Consider the following 12,201-nt stretch of genomic DNA (forward strand, 5'->3'; position numbering starts at 1 on the left):
TAGTAAGGGCTTAACGAACACCATTAAAAAAACAAAATGAATCTCCATTTTACAACTGAAGAAACTGAGGGATGGAGAAGTTCAGTGACTTGTCCAAGGTCATAAAGTGGACAAACTGTGGAACTGGGCTAAGAATCCGGGGCTTCTGGATGCTAGCCCTCTGTCCTTTCCACTAGGCCACACTACTTCATAGAAGCGCTTGTGAACTCACGGGCTACTGCCCCACTCAATCAATCCATCCAGCGTATTGAGAGCAGAGCACTGTGCTAAGCGCTTGGGAGAGTACAACACAACAATATTACAGACAGATTCCCTGCCCACAGTGAGCTTACAGTCTAGAGGGGGAGATAGACATTAATAGAAATAAATTACAGATATGTACATGAGTGTTGTGGGGCTGGGAAGGGGGAATGAATAAAGGGAGAAAATCAGGGTGACGCAGAAAGGAGTAGGAAGGGAGGAAATGAGGGCTTAGTCGGAGAAAGGAGGGAGAGTAATTGTCTGTCAGATATGAAAAAGGAGGGCATTCAAGGCTGGAGGCAGGATGTGGGTGAGGAGTTGGCAGTGAGATAGATGAGGCTGAGGTAGAGTGAGAAAGTTGGCATTAGAGGAGGGAAGTGTGTGGACTGGGTTGTTGTAGGAGAGCAGCATGGTGAGGTAGGAGGGGGCAAAGTGACTGACTGCTTTAAAGCCAATGGTGAGGAGTTTGTGTTTAATGTGGAGGTGGATGGAATGGGGAAAATATTAGGCTTTAAATTTGGGAGGAGTGATGGTCTGTCAGATATGAAGGGAGAGGGAGTTCCAGGCCAGAGGGAAAATATGTGCAAGGGGTTGGCGGCGAGAGAGAAGAGATCTAGGTAAAATGATCCGGGTAGCAGAGTCAAGTATGAATTGGAGTGGGAAGAGACAGGAGGCAGGGAGGTCAGCAAGGAGGCTGATACAGTCATCAAGGCTGGAGAGGAGAAGTGTTTAGATTAACGTGGTAGCTGTTTGAGTGAGAGGAAAGGGCAGATTTTGGTGATGTTGTGAAGGTTGAGCATATAGGATTTCTTGATAGATTGACTATGTGGGTTGAAATGAGAGAGAGAAGTTCCAGCCCCTCACACACCCCCTTCCCCACCTCTCTGTCCTCCTCCTCCTCCACAGGTGTATCCCTGAGAAGCAAAACCAAAACCCCTCAACGGGGATGTTGAGGCAGGAAACGAGGAAGGGCACTGATTTGATTAATCAGATACGTTCTCTCCAACTCTCAGGGGTGGTTTAAATAAAGTTTCAGATAACATCAACGGGAACCAAGAATTTTGGATCAGGTTGGCAGGGACAAATCAGAACACTGCAGCAGATAATCGTACAATAAACTAGCCCCTTTAACTTATCGTCAGCCTGATCATAATAATAATAATAATAATGTTGGTATTTGTTAAGCGCTTACTATGTGCCGAGCACTGTTCTAAGCACTGGGGTAGACATAGGGGAATCAGGTTGTCCCACGTGGGGCTCACAGTCTTAATCCCCATTTTACAGATGAGGGAACTGAGGCACAGAGAAGTTAAGTGACTTGCCCACAGTCACACAGCCGACAAGTGGCAGAGCTGGGATTCGAACTCATGAGCCCTGACTCCAAAGCCCATGCTCTTTCCACTGAGCCACGCTGCTCATCATCACCGGTGGTATTTATTGAAGGCTCACTGTGTGCAGAGCAATGTGCAAAGCATTTGGGAGAGTACGCTGCAACAGGGCCGATAGACTACGGTCCCTGCCCACGAAGAGCTTAGAGTCCAGACAGATATTAATATAAATAAATGATTCATTATATCTAATGGAAAGAGATGTACGTAGATGCTGTGGGGTGGAGGTTGGGGTGAGGATCAGATGGCCAAAGGTCACAGATCCAATTGCATAGATGACATAGAAGAGAGTAGGGAGTGAAGGAAGCTCAGCCGAAAGCGCTCGGGCTGGTCGTAATCCGATCAGACATAGCTTAGTTCGCACAACATGTCGTGTAACTGCCATGTAACTGTCCCCAATATAGTTCACAATTCACTCTGCCGCCCGGATCCTTTTTCTGCAAAAACAGTTCAGGTGGTGTTTCCCCTCCTCAAGAACCTCGTGTAGTTGCCCATCCAACTCCACATCAAACAGAAACTGCTCACCATTAGCTTTGAATCTGTCCATCCCCTCACTCCCTCCTACCTCACCTCCCTTCTCTGCTTCTACACCTCAGCCCGCACACTCTGCTCCTCTAATTCCAACTTACTCACTCTACCTCATTCTCATCCATCTCGCCACCGACCTCTCGCCCACATCCTGCCTCTGGCCTGGAACTCCCTCTCCCTTCGTGTCTTACTTTCCTCACCTTTACAGCCCTAATTAAAATCACATCTCGTTCAAGAGACCTTCCCCTGTCTAAATTCTCATTTTCACAACTCCCTTTCCCTTCACAATTGCCCTTGAACTGTGCCCGTAGATTAGATATTCCCCCCAACTTCAGCCCCACATTACTTATGAGAAGCAGCATGGCTTAGTGGACAGAGCACAGGCTTGGGAATCAGAGGTTGTGGTCTAATCCCGGCTCCACCGCTTATCAGCTGTGTTATTTGGGGCAAGTCACTTAACTTCTCTATGCCTCAGTCACCTCATCTGTAAAATGGGGATTAAGACTGTGAGCCCATGTGGGACAACCTGATTACCTTGTCTCTACCCCAGCACTTAGAACAGTGTTTGGCCATAGCAAGCACTTAACATATACTATAATTATTGTTGTTATTATCATTATTAATGCTGCTTCTCTATTATTATGCATACATCTGTAATTCATTTTAATATTTGCCTCTCCTGCTTGACTCTAAGCTCCCTGTGGGCAGGGAACAAGTCTCCTATGTCTGTTTTGTTTTATTAGTAATAATAAAATACAATTGATTATGATTACATTAATTTAAATCATTATTATTATTATGGTATTTGTTAAGCAGTCATTTTGTGCCAGGCACTATATTAAGCACTGGGGTGGATGCAGGCAAATTGGGTTGAATAAAGTCTCTGTCCCACGTGGGACTCACAGTCTCGATCCCCATTTTACAGAGGGAAATGAGGCCTAGAGAAGTGAAGTGACTTGCCCAAGGTCACACAGCAGACAAGTGGCGGAGCCGATATTAGAACCCATGACCTTAGGACTTCCAGGCCTGTGCTCTATCCACTGGCCATGCAGCTTTTGTGCTTAGTATTTATTCAATCATTCATTCAATCGTATTTATTGAGCGCTTACTGTGTGCAGAACATGTGCTAAGTGCTTGGAAGAAACAATTCAGCATCAGATAGAGACAATCCCTGCCTCACAGTGGGCTCACAGTCTAGAAGAGAGAGACAATGCTCTTCACAGTCAGCAGTCAGTAAATATCATTGATTGAGAAATAGAAATTAGTCGAATTGCACACTTTCCAGATTTTGGAGCAACGTGGAACTAAAATTAATCCTTGTCGCTGAAAGTATGTGCCAGCTGAAATAAGTACTGCATTGTTCCAAATTCCTTCTCTTAGAAAGGGCACAGTATTTTCTCTGTTTATTGTAACCTCCTCAGGAGATTAACTCTAGGCTTGATTGAATAAGTAAATTAAAAGTTAATGATTTCATTTAGGATAAATGAAATAGGAGCTGTTAGGATGTTTTCATTAAGAAAGAGGTTTGGGGTTTTGGAGGGGGGTTTTGCTTTTATTTTTTGGAGGTTGATAGTTCAAACGGTTACCACAAAGTGGAACAAATAAACTTGGCACTTAAAGTGATAATACTTGATAATACTTGTAGGAAAAGCTTCCTTTGGAACCTGCGTGAGAAAAGACCAAAAAACTCATGGAATGTTCAAGAGTCTTTAATAGAGTTAAAGCACCTGTGTCTGAACTTCAACCTCTATTGTAGGAAGAAAAAAAAGATACGGTTTTGAAAGGTGGTTTGTGGTCATTTATGTTGCCGTAGACTACTGGGGCAACAAACAATGAAGAGAAGAAGAGGTGTTTCTCCCTTTTGAATTTCCCGAAAAGGCTTTATCAGCAAAGAGAGATGGTCTTTTTCTCTTTGGAAATTGAAAAGCATGTGGGGGAATTACAGATATATATATTTATACATATATACATACATGTATATACATATATATATATATATATATCTGGTAACAGATATACACTTCTCCCAATTGTCCAGGTTCGAACGGTAATGAAAGAGGTTGGTGTGCATAAGTCACCAATTCAATCTAAGTTGGCAGAGAGGAACAGGTTACATTTCTAAATCAGCAGCACTTATGCGCTTCGCAGCGAAATATCATTCATTATGTGGAGCTCAGTCAGAGGCTGCTTGACAGGGCTATGGAGAGAATATCGAAGCAGGGTTATTTTCCAGATAATGAAAATTCAAAATGCTAGGGAGCCTAGGAGTTGATCGGAGACAATACAACTACTTTCCAATAGCATCTCATGGTCTAAAAATGAACATTGTTATTTTTAAAATATTCTATAAAAATATTCATTTAATTTTATCTTCTTATAGTGGCCCGTCACTCATTTTTTTTTAAAAAAAAATGATATTGTAAATTGCCAATGCAATTTTACATCAGGTTGTAAAACTTTTTTCTCAGTGAAGTTTGGTTTATGGTTAACTTTGAATGAGGGAAATGAATTCATCCCACTATTCGCCCTCCAGCACATTCTGTTTCCCTCTGGGCTGGTTGATATCTGAAATCTTTGGGTGAGATGCAGGCTTTGCCTTTTCCCTTTTAGTTGCTTTCTCATCAAAGAAACCCATGGGAAGGAAATTATCTGTGGCTGAGAGTTGCCTATGTAACTATTGAGATGATTGATTCAGGTAGACTTAGTTCTGTATCATAAAATAAAATAAATTATGGCATTTGTTAAGCGCTTCCTATGTGCCAAGCACTGTTCTAAGCGCTGGGGTAATAATAATAATAATCTTGTTATTTGCTAAGCGCTTACTATGTGCAGAGCGCTGTTCTAAGCGCTGAGGTAGATACAGGATAATCAGGTTGTCCCACGTGAGGCTCACAGTCTAAATCCCCATTTTACGGATGAGGTAACGGGCACAGAGAAGTTAAGTGATTTGCCCAAAGTCACACAGCTGATAAGTGGTGGAGCTGGGATTAGAAACCATGACCTCTGACTCCCAAGCCCGTGCTGTTTCCACCAAGCCATGCTGCTTATCATTTTAAATAAGGCAGGACAAAAGTCTTCAACTTAAACCTAAAGGATCTGAGTTCTAATGTCATGAATTGTAATGGCCTTTATTTCTTTATATTATTATTTTTAATAGTATTTGTTAAGCTGTCACGAAGGGCCAGACACTGTACTGAGTCCTAGGATAGATTCGATATAATCGGGTTGGACACAGTCCAACAATCTTAATCCTCATTTTATGGATGAGGTAGCTGAGGCACAGAGAAGTGAAGTAACTTTCCCAAGATCACTCAGCAGAAAAGTGGAGGAGCTGGGACAAGAACCTAGCTCCTTCTGACTTCCAGGCCTGGGCTCTATATACTAGGCCACACAGCTGTGAGTCACATGTGGGACATGAACTCTGACCAAAGTGATTAGCTTGTATCTTCCCCAGCGCTTAGCACAGTGCCTGACACGTAGTAAAGGCTTAACAAATACCATTAAAAAATTCCTGCTTTTTTTTCTGTTAGAAACAATCATTTGATTACCTAGATTGTGTTAGGGAGCCTGAGGTAATATTAATAATAATGATGATGGTATTTGTTAAGAGCTTACTGTGTGCTGAGCACCGTTCTAAGCGCTGGGGGAGATACAGGGTCATCAGGTTGTCATACGTGGGGCTCATAGTCTTAGTCCCTATTTTACAGATGAGGTCACTGAGGCAAAGAGAAGCGACTTGCCCAAAGTCACACAGCTGACAAGTGGCAGAGCCGGAATTAGAATCTCTGACTCCCAAGCCCGGGCTCTTTCTACTAGGCCGTTCTGCTTCTGAGCCCAGGCCTTCAAGCTGGGCTAGGGACTGGAATATTGTTGGTTAATAATTCACTCATTCATTCAATAGTATTTATTGAGCTCTTACTATGTGCAGAGCACCGTACCAAGCGCTTGGAATGTACAAATCGGTAACAGATAGAGACGGTCCCTGCTCTCTGACGGGCTTACGGTCTAATCGGGGGAGACGGACGGACAAGAACAATGGCAATAAATAGAATCGGGGGGAAGAACATCTCATTAAAACAGTAGCAAATAAATAGAATCAGGGTGATGTACATCTCATTAACAAAATAATGATAATAATGGTATTTGTTAAACACTACTATATGCCAAGCACTGTTCTAAGCACTGGGGTAGATACAAGCTAATCAGGTTGTCCCACGTGAGGCTCACAGTCGTCGTCCCCATTTTACAGCTGAGGTAACTGAGGCCCAGAGAAGTGAAGTGACTTGCCCAAAGTCACACAGATGATAAGCGGCGGAGCTGGGATTAGAACCCAGAGCCTCTGACTCCCAAGCCGGGGCTCTTTCCACTAAGCCATGATGCTTCTTTATTGTACTCAAAGGTGAGCATCCCTCAAAAGGAAGCAGTGTGGTCTAGTGGTTAGATCCCGGGCCTGGGAGTCAGAAGGTCATGGGTTCTAATTTCTCAAAAGGAAGCAGTAATAATAATGTTGGTATTTTTAAGCGCTTACTATTTGCAGAGCACTGTTCTAAGCGCTGGGGTTGACACGGGAATCAGGTTGTCCCACGTGGGGCTCACAGTCTTAATCCCCATTTTACAGATGAGGTAACTGAGGCACAGAGAAGTTAAGTGACTTGCCCACAGTCACACAGCTGACAAGTGGCAGAGATGGGATTCGAACCCATGACCTCTGACTCCAAAACCCTTGCTCTAGTGTGATCTAGTGGATAGATCCCAGGCCTGGGAGTCAGAAGGTCATGGGTTCTAATTTCTCAAAGGAAGCAGTGTGGTCTAGTGGATAGATCCCGGGCCTGGGAGTCAGAAGGTCATGGGTTCTAATTTCTGCTCCACCACTTATCAGCTCTGTGGCCACGGGCAAATTACTTCAATTTTCTGGGCCTCAGTTCCCTCATCTGTCAAATGGGGATTGAGACCGTGAGCCCAACGTGGGTCAGAGACTGTGTCCAGCCCAATTTGCTTGGATCCACCCCAGCGCTTAGTAAATTGCCTGGCACATAGTAAGCTCTTAACAAATGCCACTGTTATTATTATTTTTACTTCGACCACTACCACTTTACTGTGACATTTACTACACCTAAGGTCAAGCATCCTTTTTGGAATAGACTTTTCAATCCTTGGGGAAGCAGCGTGGCTCAGTGGAAAGAGCCCGGGCTTCGGAGTCAGAGGTCATGGGTTTGACTCCCGGCTCTGCCACTTGTCAGCTGTGTGACTTTGGGCAAGTCACTTCACTTCTCTGTGCCACAGTTACCTCATCTGTAAAATGGGGATTAAAACTGTGAGCCCCACGTGGGACAAGCTGATCACCCTGTATCCCCCCCAGGGCTTAGAACAGTGCTTTGCACGTAGTAAGCGCTTAACAAATACCACCATTATTACTTAGCAAAGCAGAGGCTTAAATTTCTGGGAAATATCCAGATCATTGAGGTTCTAAGAGCAGTTTCAGACATCTTCTGCTTCATGGGAAGCACCGTGGCCTAGTGGCTAGAGCACAGGCCTGAGAGTCAGAAGGTCACGGGTTCTAATCCTAGCTCTGCCACTTGTCTGCTGTGTGAGCTTTGGCCAGTCATTTCACCTCTCTGGGCTTCAGTGACCTCATCTGAAAAATGGGGATTAAGACTGTGAGCCCTTTGCAGGACAGAGACTGTGTCCAAACCGATTTGCTTGTATCCACCCCAGTGCTTAGTACAGTACCTGGCACATAGAAAACGCTTAGCAAATACCATAATTATTATTATTATTATCTGCTAGATTGTAAATTCCTTGTGGGTAAGAAACGTGTTAAACTCTGTTGTACTCTACCCTCCTAAGGGTTCAGTACAGTGCTCTGCATGTTGTGAGCGCTCAATAAATGCCATAAATTGATTGATGCCATTTCTGCTGAATATTCTCCCAGCCTGTTTACCATCTAATCGTTTTAGTTGTTTCCAAGGATTTCATTTGAGCATCGTGGGAGCTGACTGCCCAACTGATTTACAGTTGAGCACTGGATTACATATTGCCTGAGAAGCCTCTAAATCGAAAAGCAGATTCGCACTAACTTAGGTTCTGTAGAATGAGTAGCAGTAAATAACACAGTCGGATCTCGGTCCCTATTCCACAGGGGACAAATCTAAGTAGTAGAAAGAACAGGCAGTCAATCGCCACCACGTAGCTCTTCATAAATGCCATTATCAGAAATTCTTGTTGGTGATTCGGTTTGAAAACTCACAGGGAGCCATGATCCGAGTCACTTAACCTCTCTGGGCCTCGGGTACCCCATCTGTAAAATGGGAATTAAGACTCTGAGCTCCATGTGGGACAACCTGATTACCTTCTATCCCCCCCAGTGCTTAGAACAGTGCTTGGCACATAGTAAGCGCTTAAGAAATGTCATCATCATCATCATTATTATTATTACTTATTGTCAGGTAGGCCTAGCTTTTATGTCAAGGACTTGTCCTCTAGGCTGTAAGCTCATCGTGGATAAGGAATGTCACTGTTTATTGTTGTATTATACTTTCCCAAGCTCTTAGAACAGTGCTTATCTATTTATTTATTTATTTATATTAATATCTGTCTCCCCCTCTAGACTGTGAACTCATTGTGGGCAGGAATGTCTTTGTTGTTATAATGCACTCTCCCAAGCTATTGGTACAGTGCTCTGCACACAGTAAGCGCTCAATAACTACTATTGAATGAATGATCGAAAGTGCTTTGGACACATTAAGCGCTCAATAAATACGATTGAATGAATGGTGAGATTTTGTTCAGCTATGATGTGCTCTGTAGGGTGTTGGCAAACTTAAGAAATACTGAGAATTTAATCAGGTCCGATCTCCAGAGTTCGACAAGATTTGAATTCACTGCAGCCAAGAAAGTGCCGATCCTGGAGGTGGAATGATGACACCAATTGGATCTTCTGGGTACCATTTTGTTTCCCTATCGATTAATCGGTCAATAATAATAATAATAATGATGGCATTTGTTAAGCATTTACTATGTGCAAAGCACTGTTCTGAGCGCTGGAGAAGATACAAGGTGATCAGTTTGTCCCACTTGGGGCTCACAGTCTTAATCCCCATTTTACAGATGAGGTAACTGAGGCCCAGAGAAGTGAAGTGACCTGCCCACAGTCACACAGCTGACAAGTGGCAGAGCTGGGAGTAGAACCCATGACCTCTGACTCCCAAGCCCAGGCTCTTTCCACTGAGCCACGCAGCTTCTCTCAATGAATCATATTTATTGAGCACTTAGTGTTTGCAGAGCACTGTGTTAAGCTCTCGGGAGAGTTTAATATAAGAGAGTTAGGCACTTAGTGTTTGCAGAGCACTGTATTAAGCTCTTGGGAGAGTCTAATAGAGAGTTAGTAATAATAACAGTGGTACTTGTTGAATGTATTGTGTGCAGAGCACTTGTATTGATTTCATGGGAGAGTCGATTTATGAGAGTTAGTAATAGTAATAATAATGGTACTTGTTCGGTGCTTACTATGTGCTGAGCACTGTTCTAAGCTCTTGGGTAGATATGAGTTAATCAGGTTGGACACAGTCCCTGTCCCGCATGGGGCAATCTTAATCCCCATATTCCATTTGAGGGAACAGCCCCAGAGAAGTGAAGTGACTTGTCCAAGGTCACACAGTAGACAAGTGGCGGGGCCGGGTTAGAGCCCAGCTCCTTCTGACTCCGAGGCCCGTGCTCTAGCCACTAAACCACACTGCTTCTTTCATTCATTCATTCATCCATATCCATGCTTACTATGTGCAGAGCGCTGGACTAAGTGCTTAGAAAGTACAATTTAGCAACAGATCAATCCCTACAATCCCAACAGAGACGATCCCTACCCAACAGCAGGCTCACAATCTAGAAGGAGAAGACAAAAAACAGAACAAAACAAGTAGACAGGCATCGATACCCTCAAAATAGATAAATAGTATCATAGATGTATACACATCATTAATAAAATAGAGTAATAAATATGTAGTGCTTCTCACTAAGCCGCTTGCTTCTAATAGATGCAAACACTGCCCAGATCAAGCTTTGGTATTTATTGAGTCCGCACTGTGTGCAGAGCACTGTACTAAACCTTTGGCCAAATATGACACAATAGAGTTACTGTGTATGATCACTTCCCTCAGAAGTTATTCTAGATTGTCAACCCGTTGTCAGGTAGGGATTGTCTCTATCTGTTGCCGAATTGTACTTTCCAAGTGCTTAGTACAGTGTTCTGCACGCAGTAAACACTCAATAAATATAATTGAATGAATGACTGAATGAAATAAGCTTACAGGCTATGGGGAGGGACAGACATTAAAATAAATTATAGCTACGGAAGCAACTCCATATAAAGTTCTGTGTCTGATGGCTGGGGTGGATTTAGAAAATACGGACTCAAGCGCATAAGTAATTCCGTTAGGAAGGAGAGCGGGAAGATGACCATTTAGCGGGGCAGACCTGGTGGATCTATGTCTCCTCAAAGCTTTTGAAGGTGGTGGCCTGTCAGCTACTGCTGAGACGCAGCATGGCCCAGTGAGAAGCAACGTGGCTTAGTGGACGGAGCCACTTCTCTGCTGTGTGACTTTAGGTAAGTCACTTCACTTCTCGGTGTCTCAGTCACCTCATCTGTAAGATGGGGATTAAGACTGCGAGCCCCATGTGGGACAGGGATTGGGTCCAACTGACCTGCTTGTATCCACCCCAGTGCGGGGCCAGGGTCATAATGATAACGATAATAACAATACTAGTAGCAGGGCTTAATGGCAAGTGCACGGGCTTGGGAGTCAGAGGATGTGGATTCTAATCCCTGCTCCACCACTCGTCTGTCGTGTGACCTTGGACAAGTCACTTCACTTCTCTGTGCCTCAGTTACCTCATCTGGAAAACGGGGATGAAGACTGTCAACCCCACGTGGGACAACCTGATTACCTTAATAATGATGATAATAACAATGATGGTATCTGATAAAGCGCTTACTATGTGCCAAGCACTGTTCTAAGTGCTGTGGTAGATACAAAGTCATCAGGTTGTCCCACGTGGGGCTCACAGCCTTAATCCCCATTTTACAGATGAGGGAACTGAGGTACAGAGAAGTGAAGTGACTTGCCCCAAGTCACACAGCTGACAAGTGGCGGAGCCAGGATTAGAACTCATGACCTCTGACTTCCAAGACCATGCCCTTTCCATAAGGCCACACTGCTTCTATCTTGTATCTACCCCAGTGCTTAGAACAGTGCTTGGCATATAATAAGTGCTTAACAAATACCATTATTATTATCATCATGATTATTAATGATACGAAGCACCGGAAAAAAAAAACAGCCGATGGAGGATGGATTTCCAGGAAGGAGGGAGCGTAGTGATCAAATATTTATTGAGCACTTGACTGTGAGCAGAGAACTGTACTAAGCGCTTGGGAAAGTCCAGTACGACAGAGACGATAGACCCGATCTCTGCCCACAAGGAGCAGACACCGTCTAGACGAGGAGGAAAATTTAGGATGTGAGCAAAGGGTCGGCAGTGAGAGAGATGAAATAAATCAGCTCGTTCTAGACTATAGTAATGTCGGTATTGGTTAAGCGCTTACTATGTGCAGAGCACTATTCTAAGCGCTGGGGTAGACACAAGGGAATCAGGTTGTCCCACGTGGGGCTCACGGTCTTGATCCCCATTTTACAGATGAGGTAACTGAGGCACAGAGAAGTTAAATAAGATCTTACGGGCAGGAGATGGGTCAGCCTATTCTGTTGCATCGTACTCTCACAAGCATGTAGTAAGCGCTCGGGCAATATCATCCGTCGATCGATAATTCAAGGTACAGTGAGTCGGTTGGCATTAGAGGAGCTAAGATCGTGGGCTGGGTTGGAGTGGGAAATAGAGGAGGTGAGAAAAGAGGGGGCAAGGCGATTTGAGTGCTTTATAAAGCCAACTGTAAGGAGTGTCTGCTTGGTGCGGAGGTGGGTGGGAGGTTCTTGAGAAGCAGAGAAACACGGTCTGAATGTCTTCGAAGGAAATCGATCCGGGCAGCGGAGTG

At 44.1% G+C, this 12,201-nt stretch overlaps 1 protein-coding gene across 3 annotated transcripts in view; it reads left to right on the forward strand.

Annotated features, from left to right (window-relative positions):
* The window catches only part of SORCS2 (sortilin related VPS10 domain containing receptor 2), a 1,085,532-nt gene that overhangs the window by 898,692 nt on the left and 174,639 nt on the right, over nt 1–12,201 (forward strand). The gene's annotated exons all lie outside the window — the stretch shown is intronic.

This window comes from Ornithorhynchus anatinus, chromosome 4 (assembly GCF_004115215.2).
Source record: "Ornithorhynchus anatinus isolate Pmale09 chromosome 4, mOrnAna1.pri.v4, whole genome shotgun sequence".
Lineage (NCBI taxonomy): Eukaryota > Metazoa > Chordata > Mammalia > Monotremata > Ornithorhynchidae > Ornithorhynchus > Ornithorhynchus anatinus.